The sequence below is a fragment of the Myotis brandtii genome, unplaced genomic scaffold (assembly GCF_000412655.1).
Source record: "Myotis brandtii unplaced genomic scaffold, ASM41265v1 scaffold390, whole genome shotgun sequence".
NCBI classification, from domain to species: Eukaryota; Metazoa; Chordata; class Mammalia; order Chiroptera; family Vespertilionidae; genus Myotis; species Myotis brandtii.
Genome location: NW_005364954.1, coordinates 1,853,258 through 1,866,161, shown reverse-complemented (window position 1 = coordinate 1,866,161; position 12,904 = coordinate 1,853,258). Strand labels below are relative to the sequence as shown.

The following is a 12,904-nucleotide window of genomic DNA, read 5'->3' as shown; positions in this document are numbered from 1 at the left end:
GGTCAAGGGCATGTACCTTGGTTGCGGGCACATCCCCAGTAGGAGGTGTGCAGGAGGCAGCTGATCAATGTCTCTCTCATCGATGTTTCTAACTATCTCTCTCCCTTCCTCTCTGTAAAAAATCAATAAAAATATATTTTTAAAAATTTGGCTCTCAAAAGAAATTTCAATCGTTGTACTGTTGATATTTGGCTCTGTTGACTAATGAGTTTGCTGACCACTGACCTAGAGAGCTGTCCGGCAGGTGAGATGTCAGGATGTTTATGAAACACCCAGGATGGCCTGGCTGGCGTGGCTCAGTGGTTAACCATCGACCTATGAACCAGGGTCACGGTTCAATTGCCAGTTAGAGCACATGCCCTGGTTTCAGGCTCGATCCCCAGTGTGGGGCATGCCAATCAATGATTCTCTCTCATCTACCTCCCTTCCTCTCTGAAATCAATATAAATAAATAAATAAAACACCCAGGAGTCTGCCTGAAAGCCATCGGCAAACAATAATGATGTCTAATACCAATGTCATTACCATTATCTCTACTCCTCTTCAAGTAATACTGGTGACACTATTATAATTCTCATAGACCAGTGGTTCCTGAACCTGTCCTCACACTGGAGTCACCTGGAGAGCTTAAAAACTACCAGTGTTTGTGTCCCGCCCCCTGAGTTGGTGAATTCACTCAGTGTGTAGCCCTAGTTTTGGAATTTTAAAAATCCTCTGGTGATTCTAATGTGTAGCCAAATTTGACCACTGAGGCAGCAAGATTCATATCTGCACATACACGTATTTGAGGCCAACACGCATACATACACATATACACACAAGCTGGCCTGCTCCCAGGTTCCGTGAATCTGGCGCCTCTATGACAGTGGTGGTGGCTGAGTTAGGTTATGCTGCGGTAACAAAGAACCCCTACATTTCAGGCCTAATAACAACCGCAGTGGTCACCCTGTGGAGTCAACAAGATGAACCAGCTACCCTGCTGTTCTGGTTCAGACCCAACACCGAAGCCCATGCATTTTAGCCTCCGGCCTTTTTCTTTTCCTCTTTACTTTTACTTCACACCTTTTCCAGGTGCAGCTGAACAAGTTTGCCTGGCCCAGCGTAAACCAGGACCAAAAAGTGATGCTGGCGTGGACAGACTCGGAGGATCTGAGACTGGGAGAGGGTCACTGAAGGCTCTTAGCCATTAAGACTGTGCTTTGTTCACCTCCCAGCCCCAGGACCCAAAACTCAGCAGACAACATAATAGAACTTGGGAATGTAAAGTCATTATCATCAGTTAATAACCTCAAAAAATAAACATTAAAAACCGACACAGGAACTCAAAAAGCACAGCATCTAAGCCCTAGCCGGTTTGGCTCAGTGGATAGAGCATCAGCCTATGGACTGAAGGATCCCGGGTTTGATTCTGGTCAAGGGCACATACTTCTGTTGGGTTGCAGGCTCCTCCCTGGCCCAGGCCCTGGCCAGGGTGCCTGCAGAATGCAACCAATCGATGTGTTTCTCTCACATCGATATTTCTCTCTGTCTTTCCCTCTCTCTCTAAAAATCAATGTAAAAATATTCTCGGGCGAGGATTAAAAATTTAAAAAGCACATCATCTAAGTTTTGCTTATGCATCAACTTGTCATCAACCACTGTTTTGATTTCCCCATTTCTGCTCGTTTCTCCCAGGAAAAAATGACATCTGCTGGGTGGAAGTGAGTGAGGTCAGGAGAACTATGAACAGACGAGCATGCTTTCACCTGGGAGCGAAGCGCAAGGCACGCCCAGTGGGTGCAGGGAGCAGTATGACACAGATATTTTGCCACCAGCACAGAAATGATTCCCAGCAAACCATCCCCTGCTCTGTTGAAGATTATGTCTCTGTAGAGTCTGCAGAAAACCTGAAAACCCAGCTTGTCTGCCCTTGTTTGGGCAGTTTAATCTAGGAACCATACTGGCTTTTCCATAAACTCTTAACCCCCAAAAATGTCTTCTGTATTTCAAACCTGTGCGCTCCCTTGAGCCCCAGGGGAAGGAGCATTGTGTAGGATTATATAATAGTCACTCTGTTGCTTTAAAACTCAATGGCAGCCTCGGGCAGCAATGTCAAAGGAGAGAGGAATTTTGGTAAAATTATCTGAGTGCAACCATCTCTTCTGATGCACTGAGTTAACAATGGTTCTGCTTCTCTCAGAAACTCATTCAATTATCTGTTGCTTATCTAGACCTGGGAGAGGTGTGTTCCTCTCATCCAGCATTGGTTTAGAGAAAAAAGCAGGCAGGATTCCTCTAATAAAAGCTTGATGTGGAAAGCAGTAACTGCTTCCGGTGGAGAAATCACTGGGAGAACCTCTGTAGGGTCCCTGGTGACAATCTACGTTCGCCATGACCGTCATACGGAGGAGAGGAAGGAATGTGTGACCTACAGCCTCGCTGTCCATCTCGGCATGTGACTGCCGTCAAACAACGTGACCTCTCTGAACTTGTGTCCTGCTCTGAACTTGTACGATGGAAAAACTGATCTGCTAGAGACATCGTTAGAACTGAGAAAACCTATGTAAGGTGTCGAGCATTCAACAAAGGGCAATGTCCTCCTCTGATCACTGCCAACATCGCAGGAAGCTCACTAGAACGTGAGCTTTTGAAGAGCAGGGACAATGCCTGCTCAACTTTCTACGTTCAGATCCTACACACTGCCCCTTTGGACCCCACTCCTCTCCTACCAGGCGGTATCCTTCAGTCTCCAATTCCAGGGGTGGATCCTGAATGGCTTAAGCCAGAGGGGAGGAACATCTGGCCCGGGGGCCATATAAGGCCAGGGAAATCATTTGGTCTGCCCCTGACAAGGCATCGGGGGTGAGTTAATTCAATGTTTGACCCAATATAGCAGGCTAATATGTAAGTTGGTAATTTTGTATGGCCCTCGAATGATCTGGTAAATATCCAAATGGTCCTTGGCAGAGAAAAGGGTCCCCACTTTGAAAGCCAATCGGTGTTATCTCATTTCCTCTGCCACCATGATTGGTGGAGAGATAGGGTTGTGTCCCTGATATGATCCAATCAGAGGGAAGCTAAGACACAGTAGCTCTTTCCCCAGATGTGAACAAACCAGTATGTGCTCTAAGAGTTACCCCACCCAGACCACCACATGGGACAGCTCTCCTCCACACTTCTCAGAGCAGGTGTATTCTATGTGCAGCCATCTCCCTGCCGTGAAGACAGTCAACCTGAGAATAAAGCCGATAGACAGAGAAGCGCAGAGCCCAGAGAATCACAAAGAAGTGAAGCCGGAGCCCTGATCACAGTGTGCCTGAAGCCCACCCTACCTCTCCACTTTCTGGTTATGAGAACCACTCACCTGCTCCTATCAATTATCCAACTTGAACTGGGTTTTCAGTTCCTAGCAACTCAAGCATCCTAACTGGTATGTCCCCTCCTGTGTGGCCAAAACACCGAGCAGGGGGTTGTACAGAAACATCATTGCTCTGGCAGCCACTGAACTCAGAACTCAGCAGGCATCCTCATCCATCTTGGTCACCCAGTCTCTCAGGGACTAAAAGGGTTTCTGTATCCCTCAATAATCCTTTTTAAGGAAGTGAATGGAATGAAACTTACCAAAGCACCCGGAGTTTCAAAACCTTTTAAAGCCCCATCACCCAGAAGTGTCTGGATCAGAGGAGCATGAATTGGAAGCTCATAGGACCTGGAGCCACCAGACAGTTCTGAACTCAAATCGGCTCGAACTGAGGTAAGCAGGTATAAATAGGGAGAAATGACTAAAAGAATACATACCAAAATACTAATATCAATTAGCTCTAGAGCAAACATGTCAAACTCGAGGCCTGCAGGCCGCATGCAGCCCACAACAAATATTTTTGCGCCCCAGCCAATATAACGGTATGCGAGAAACGTTTTAATAAAAATTTGTAACTTAATTTTTACAATATCCTGTTATACATAATTAGTAATAACGAACTACAACGTTCGCTAATGACTGATGACTATAATCGTGTTGCATTCATTTCCCTTACGTGTCTTACACACAGACGCACCATTTCTATCGAATATTTTAGAAGCCAATGCCATGTCATTAGTCTTGGACTGACTTGTTGGGTGTGCGCAACAGGAAATACTTCGCTTTCGGAGAACAAGAAAAATAGGTTTATTTGCGTTACGCTTATTAACTTGTGCAGTTATTCAGTGTCTGGCAAGTTAATGTTCAAGAAAAAATATTCATTTTTACTAAAATGTTCTATTATTTTATGTGAACGATGACTCTTTATTTCAGCCCTTGGTATTCAGCATGTCTCTATCGAAATAAACCTACGTTTCTATGAAAATTGAAGCTTTTGGTTTTTTGTGGCCCACATACACTTAAACCTTGTTTATTGACAAGTGGCCATGATATAGAGGCACCTGTGGGTATATAGCCAAGGACAGTGATGGTGAACCTATGACACGCGTGTCAGAGGTGACACGCGAACTCATTTTTTTGGTTGATTTTTCTTTGTTAAATGGCATTTAAATATATAAAATAAATATCAAAAATATAAGTCTTTGTTTTACTTCAAAAAATTTTATCAAAAAATTTCTATATGTGACACAGCACCAGAGTTAAGTTAGGGTTTTTCAAAATGCTCAAAAGGTTCCCATCACTGCTCTAGGGGGTAGGTTTATGGGAAGACTTTTCTTTTTCTTTCTTCTGTGCATTTTTTCATTTTCTAGAATGAACACATATTGGTTGCCTAATAAAATGTAGATAAAAGTGGGGTAAGATCACTCCAAGCGTCTAGTCCAGCTCCTATGATATAAAGTAGGGACCCAGCAAACATTCCATCTCCAGGAATGCCCTTCCGACACTTGGAAACAGCTCGTGTGTCTGTGTCTCCCGTCTCTTCTTAAATATTTCAGCGCAGTCATTGCCACCCAAGGCTCTCTTTTATCCCTCCTCTCCGCAAAGGCTCATTTTTTTTGGTTGATTTTTCTTTGTTAAATGGCATTTAAATATATAAAATAAATATCAAAAATATAAGTCTTTGTTTTACTATGGTTGCAAATATCAAAAAATTTCTATATGTGACACGGCACCAGAGTTAAGTTAGGGTTTTTCAAAATGCTGACACACCGAGCTCAAAAGGTTCCCATCACTGCTCTAGGGGGTAGGTTTATGGGAAGACTTTTCTTTTTCTTTCTTCTGTGCATTTTTTCATTTTCTAGAATGAACACATATTGGTTGCCTAATAAAATGAAGATAAAAGTGGGGTAAGATCACTCCAAGCGTCTAGTCCAGCTCCTATGATATAAAGTAGGGACCCAGCAAACGTTCCATCTCCAGGAATGCCCTTCCGACACTTCTTGGAAGCTTGTGTGTCTCCTGTATCTCCAGTCTCTTCTTAAATATTTCAGCGCAGTCATTGCCACCCAAGGTTCTCTTTTATCCCTTCTCTCCGCAAAGGCTCCATCTGTTAAAATCCCACTCAGGGTATTGCATAACCAGCTCACAGCATCGGCAGCAAGCTCCTGGTTGCTCATTCATCTGTTCATTCATTCATCGAGTAAATGCTGATTAAAAACCTTCTATATTGGACATCCTGGCTTCTACATACCTCCCCCTGCCCCAATACACAAATGGTTTTCAGATTTTCTTGGGAAAGGTCTTCTTCCCTCATCCTCAATCCTTATGCTCTGGGAGGTGCAGATCCTAGTCCAGCTTCTCGAGGGGGCGGGCATTTGGTCCCAGATGGCCAATCAGAGCATTGCATTTGCCTGGCCATAGGGATTAGTTCAGGGATGGGCAGGTTACCCAGAGGCAACCAATCAGAGACATTGGGACTTAATTCTGAGATTTTGGTCGAACTGTCGGAAAAATGGCCTTTTTTTTTTCTCCCTTCTGCTAGAACTGCTGACAGCCATGTTGCCACCACAATCCAAAAAGAAATGGTAGGCAGCGCTGAGAGATGGAGGAAAACTATGAAGCCTGAGCAACACCATTTAAGCCTTAAATTCCATCCCTGGACTTTTCAATGACATAAGCCAGCAAATCCCCTTTCTGCAGAAGCCAGTTTGAGGCGGGGTCCTGTTTCAAGGTCCACAGAATCCTGAGTAATGAGACTTGAAGTTCTGTGACATATGCCACCCGCAGGCCATGCACAGATGAAGCAAGAGGATCCGTGCCATCTTCCCCGGCACTGTCTGATGTGGAGATAGCTAGGAACAACTGCACTTGTTTAAAGCCAATAAGATAACTGCTTTAATTAAATTCCACCCAGTGCAACAGGACACAGGGAGAGGGAATGAGGAAAGGGCTCCCATAAGAAAGAGCCTTTAAACCAACTCTGTGTTGGCACTCAGGCAAGAAAGGTAGAATTACTGTTTGGGGGAGTCAAGATAACACTGCTGAGGCGCATTCCTCTCACAGTAACCTAAAACCAGGACATCCCACACTGCACTCGGGGCAATGGACTTGAAGTGCTTAAGGACACTTTCTAAAAGAACCCACAAAATACCGTTGGAGAGATGGCAGATGCCCCGGTCAAAGAGCCAGCGCAGAGACAAATTTCATTGGCGCCCTAGCTGGGTTGCTCAGTGGTTAGAGCATTTGGCCCTCAGACTGAAAGTTCACAGGTTCGATTCCGGTCAAGGGTCCATACCTCAGTTGCAGGCTCAATGCCTGGCCCTGGTCAGGCATGTGGGGGAGGCAACCAATCAATGTGTCGCTCTCACTTCAAAGTTTCTCTCAGTCTCTCCCTCTCCCTTCCACTCTCTCTAAAAATCCATGGGGTAAATATCCTCGCCGGTGAATTTCGTTCGGATGGGACAGGTGATGTCACACTCTCAAGTCATGCTCAGGTGAGTGTTGGTGATTTTGACTCTAGGAACTTCATTTTTCACTCCCCTTTTCTCGCCCATTTGGATTACGGTTGGTCAAATCATAACAACATCTTTGCAAGATGAATAACCTACTTACTGAACTTGTTACCAAACGATGAAAAGGGAGAGGAGAGAGAGAGCCTCTGGTTCCAGGAAACATGTTGTGACGGGTGAGCAACGCAGCTAATGGCAGAAAACAACAATGACAATGCCAGAAGCACCCCGGGGACATCTATTTTGCTGAGAAAGGCCCTCAAGGTCAGTCTTTTCAAGTGAACAGAGCTCGCGTCTCCTAGACCTTTGATGGTGCACACTCCACAGGACAGCTGTGCAGACAAAGTCAGTCAGAAAAGGAGGCCGCCGCAGGACAAAGTCTCCTTGCCTTTGCGGTTTCAAAACACATCAGCGATTGATTCGGTCCAACAACACAGCTCCAACTGTCCAGAGCAAACAAGCGCACCCTCGGGAAAGTTAATATGGACAGAACACGCCCGTGGGGCCTCGAGAGAGGTGGCAGGGATGCGAGGCAGGCGGGAGAAAGGCTTGAGATGCCATCCCAGTAACTTGAACGTCTAAAAGGCAGCCCCGTGGCCCCCATTTCTAAAACACGTCTAAGACGGCTGTTGAATTCCACTTCTCTACTTGCACGACACGCGACTTTGCAAGACTTGACTTTCCCTCTTCGTGAAAATGGGGTTATCATTTCTCATACCTGGACTGGGCAGCTCAGGGGTCCAGGCAGGGCCGAGCGAAGGAGAGAGTCACAGGGCATGGGCACCTGAGGACCAGACCATGCCGGAGTGCCCGGTGCTTGGCACATGCTCAGTAAATGCTGCGGTTTAGCAACATCACGGAGACCTGCCCATCTCGTCTAAAAATAAGAAGGGCTTTCATGTTGAAAGCTCCCAAAGTACAGTTTTTTTGGTAATTAGTTTGGGTTTTTAAAAAAATTTTTATTGATTTCAGAGAGGAATGGAGAGGGAGAGAGAGAGAGAGAAACATCAATGATGAGAGAGAATCACTGATCGGCTGCCTCCCGCACGCCCCCTACTGGGGATTGAGCCGGCAACCAAGGCATGTGCCCTGACCGGGAATTGAACTGGTGATCTCTTGGTTCCTGGATGGACGCTCAACTGCTGAGCACTAGTTTGTTTTTAACAACAACAACAAAAGCAACTATATGCTTTTTATATATTATATGCTTATGTTTAAAAATTCAAAGTATAAAAGGATGTACAGTAAGATATCTTCCATCTTAGACCCATAATCCTTTTTTCCTCCAAAGAGGTAAACAGCATTCCCACTTCTTGGTTCTTTCTAGCCAGAGCCCATGCATCACCACGCATCTGTGTGTGTGTGTGTGTGTGTGTGTAAGCATGTATACCTCCCTGTTTTTTTCACACACAGGGGTATATCACAGACACTTATATGCATACTGCCCTCTTTTTAACTAAAAAAAAGTAACCTGGAGAGCATTCCTTTTGAGCATATACAACCTGCTATTTTAAACAGTGGCCCCGTATTCTACAGTAAGAAGATACCATGTTTCAGTCCATTAGTCCCCAAGGAACATACATTGCAGCTGCTCCCAGGGTCTGCTATTAACAAACATGCTGCAATAAACACGCATGTGCACAGACATGGGCAACTACAGGGCAGGTGGGGTTTACAAGATAAAATCCTTAACATGGAATTGCAGGGTCAGAAGGCACAATGCACTCGAATGTTGGTAGATAGCACGGACTTGCTCTGGGAAGATGTTGTGCTCGTTTCCACTGTCACCCAGAGTGTAACAGTCTCTCCATCCACATTTACACACAGAGTGACTTTTAATACAAGGGAAGGAAGGGGGCAGAGCTCCACTCTTGCCCCATTGTCTCTCCCTGCCCCTGTGATATCACACGTGACATTCCTACTCCTGAAAATTCCACACCTGGATGCCCAATCCAAAGGTCAGAGTTGAAACGAGAACAAACAACCCAGCCTCTGGGGTGCTGGAGCTGGCTCACCAGTTCCAGCCGGCTCACTGCCTCCTGCACACCCCCTACTGAGGATCAAGCCCCAAACCTCGGCATATGCCCTTGACCAAAATCAAAGCCGACCCTTCAGTCCACAGGCCGACACTCTACCCACTGAGTCAAACCAGCTAGGGCTCTCTCTTCATTTTTGACACCCATAGACTTCCCTTTCTGATGAGCTCCTGGGATATGATTTGTATATTTCAGTCAACTCTGCGTTCATATCAGGAAGGACTCACGCAAATCAGCACCGTCCACCATGTTGTCACATGTTCCAAGTCACCCAATCTGTAATAACCTCTTACCCACATGAGTTCTTTCCACATCACAGCTGCCTCTTACTCAAGGGTTACCTTCTAAAGTCAGCAGCCTATATAATAAAGAGGTAATATGTAAATTGACCCTCACGCTGTAACGCTGTCACAAGATGGCGGCACACATAGCGGGAGCAGGGCAGCAGGGACAGGGCCCAGCAGCTGCTCCACGAGGCCCAGAGGTGGGGCATCGAGGCGGCACTCCAGGACTCGAGGCAGTTCCATGGTGCAGGGGAGCGGGGGGCAGGTCCCGGGTCTCGCGCAATTTCGTGCAATAGATCACTAGTGTAATATGAAAATGGAAAGGCGTCAAAATTCGCCTTGAAAAATCCCATAATAAGGTCTCACCATGGAGACTGATAAACCCATCTCCCATTGAAGTCCAACAAGGCCCATTTTTCTTCAGCATCCAATTTGGTTTCTTAGGTTGAGCACCAGGAGAAATCGCTGGCGTGGGTTCCAGGGCCATGTTGCATGATAATTAAAATCTATAAATATGAGAAAGGCACTCGATGGCACAAGATGCTCACGTTCTAAAAAGCCACGGGAACAAAGACCGACAGAAGGAACAGCAGGTCTGTGTCTCTCTTTCGCGCTCACTCCAACAGAGACGCCAGTTGGGTGGAATGACAGGATCGCCCACGCTATTGAACACGTTATTTTTATCTCCACTGGGTTTTGTTTTTGTTGAGCAAGTATATTTGGATCTGGACGAGTTAAAAGCAGGAATCTTTGATCTGACAGAGATATGACTTCCCTAAGTCTCAACAACAGTGACTGGCTCTGGGGGCAGGATGAACTCAAGGGGGCATGAGGGAATTTGTAAGCCCTGCTTTGGGTGGCAACATGGGTGTGACATATTCAAAGCTGGTGTGGCTCAATGGTTGAGCATCGACCTATGAACCAGAAAGTCCCAGAATCGAACCATGAGGTCGCGGCTCGATTCCTGGTCAGAAATCAGGGGCTTGATCCCCAGTGGGGTGTGCAGGAGGCAGCCGATCAATGATACTCTCTCATCATTGATGTTTCTCTCTCTCTCCCTCTCCCTTCCTCTCTGAAATCAATAAAAATATATCTTTAAAAAATCTCATCAGGTTGTATGATTGATATGATTTGTGCATGTTATAGCACGTTAAGTTACACCTCAATTACAATAAAAGTTGACAGTATGCGTGAGAGACGGCTGTGTAACAGTCATCATCAATTGATCTCCATTCTATGGCTAAACCTCCCAGAGGCTCCTCAGCCCAGTGGAGGGTGGTGAGGAGACCAGGGAGTCTAGGGAAAGAAGAGGCAGAAGAGGGAAGTGCCCTGTTGTGGGCAGAGGGCACCCAGACTCCTGCAGCTGGTCTGACAAAAGGAGCCTTACCAAGAGTGATACGTTGCCCAGCAGGTGTGGCTCAGTGGTTGAGCGTCAACCTATGAACTAGGAGGTCACAGTTCGACTCCCAGTTTGATTCTCTCTCATCATTGATGTTTCCAACTCTCTCTCCCGCTCTCTGAAGTCAATTAAAAAAAAAAAAAAAGAGTGACTTGTTTCCAGTAGTTAAGATCACTGGTCCCCTGGCCAGACCGTTCAAAGGCAAAGACTGGCTATATGCCTGCAATAGACTGTTTGTGCTCCTGCAAAATGCATGTGGGGAAAGCTAACCCCCAATGGATGGCTTCTGCAGGTGGGAACTTTGGGGGGTGATTAGGTCACAAGGGTGGAGCCATTATGAATGGGATTAGTGTCCTTATAAAAGAGACCCCAGAGCCCTAGCTGGTGTGGCTCAGTGGATGGAGCGTCAGCCTGCAGACGGAAGGGTCCTGGGTTCGATTCTGCTCAGGGGCACATGACTGGGTTGCGGGCTCAATCCCCCTGGGTCATGCAGGAGGCAGCCGATCAATGATTCTCTCTCATCGTTGATGTTTCTATCTCTCTCTCCCCTCTCCCTTTCTCTCTGAAATCAATAAAAAAGATATATTTTTTAAAAAGAGACCCCAGAGGGAGCCCCCCAGGCCCCTCTGCCCTGTGAGGTTATAATAAAAAGATGGCCATCTATGAACCAGGAAGAGAGCCTTCGCCAGACACCCAATCTGCCAGCACCCTGATTCCTGGACTCGTCTGCCTCCAGAACTGTGAGAATTACATTCTGTTGTTTACAGGGTCCCAGTCTGTGGTATTCTGCAACAGCGGCCCAAATGGACTAAGACAACCACTTGCTGGTAGAATGAACTTGGGCAAATTCCTTCTCTTATTTCAACTTTCTAGGGCTGCTGTGAATTTAAACAAGATAATTCAGACAAAGCTCTTAGCACGGGGTATGCTTTCAACAGTATTCAATAAATGTTAGCTACGAGGATGAGTGATGACAGGAGGCTGGGCGTGTCTTCTTCCCTCCAGAGGTACAGTTCTTATGGAAATTAATCACCTGGCCTGATAACCTTGTAGGATCTCGATAAATATTCACGGAGTGGATGAAAGAACGCACGCGGATTCAGATTTCAACAGAGACAGCTCTCGTTTCTACGGAACTGAAATCTACGTCCTGGCTAAAATTACCATCCACTTTCATTCTTTGTCATAGTGAAGGGGTCAAGGGCACCGGTCGCATCCCAAAGGCCATGGTCAGCGAAGGCTCCGTTACTTACCAACTTGGTAACCTTGAACCAATTACTCAAACTCCAGGCTTCAGTTTCTTCTCCTGCAAAACGAAGGCAAAGCAAGGATTAATTAAGGAAGTCACAACAGACCTCAGCAGACTATAAGCCCCAGTATATCCTCTAGCCACCATTATTTTTCCCAATACCAAAACCACAGCTGGGAAATGAGAAATACCAACTCCGAATTCCAACACTTCAGACCACAGAGTTCACAGAGCATGATTCCCAAACATTTTTTTTTTCATTTAATGTGCACAACAGTCTTAGGTATTACAAATACATCACTGGAGATTCAGAGAAGTTGAGTAACTGGCTAAAGGTTGCACAGCAAGTGAAGAGCGAACGCCCAAACCAAACTCCTATGACTGAGGGACAGTCCGGCTGGACTGCTTTACCCCAGGGACAGAGGGAGGGTCCGGGAGTCTAAGCTAAAGGATGCTGGGACTCCGGGCTCCCGCAGCCTTTGGTCCCAGCAACATGCTCAGCTCCACTTGACTGTGAACTGGTGTCAGTCATTCTACCCCTGAATCACTTCCTGTTCGGGCTTCTGCAGGGCAGAGGAAGGAAAACAAACCCGCACATCACACCACCCTTGTTACTCCCCCATCTTCCAGGGAGATTTTGATGAGAAACTTATGAATCAAAGGGTGCTTTCATGGAAACCACAGGGAACACCCCATTCGAACCCACGCTCCGGCATTTAGTGTGAAGTCAGGGGCAAGGCCGGCGGTGTCTAGAGACCCTCCCTGTTGCAGCGGAGAGAAACAGGACACCTTGGTGGCCCTCCCTTGGATGCAATCTTCAGCTGCCTTGTGCGCTCTCTTGGCTTTTCATGAGGTGTTGAAACTGCCAGAAGCCACTTAACCTGCCTCATTTTATTCACAAAAGACCTCGGGCCCTGCCTGTCTGTGTGTCATGGCAGAATGCCACGGCGGATCATCGCAACCACTTCTGCTGCTTCTGCCCCCAACACGTTATTTTCCGGTTTTCTTTTCTGTGGTTTAAAATTCCCTTTTAAATAATAATCACAGAACTGCTCAGTGGCCAGAGAAAGTGGGGATCCCATTGAAC

General features: G+C 46.4%; 1 protein-coding gene across 4 annotated transcripts in view; it reads right to left on the bottom strand.

The window, feature by feature from the left end:
- FAM49B (family with sequence similarity 49, member B) overlaps nucleotides 1-11,874 on the bottom strand; it is a 71,356-nt gene extending 59,482 nt beyond the window's left edge. For all 4 annotated transcript variants that reach the window (XM_005872792.2, XM_005872793.2, XM_005872790.2 and 1 more), the window contains exon 1: nucleotides 11,822-11,874. The gene's annotated coding sequence lies outside the window, so the exon portion shown is untranslated. The remainder of the gene's footprint in view (nucleotides 1-11,821) is intronic.
- Between the last annotated feature and the right edge of the window lie 1,030 nt (nucleotides 11,875-12,904).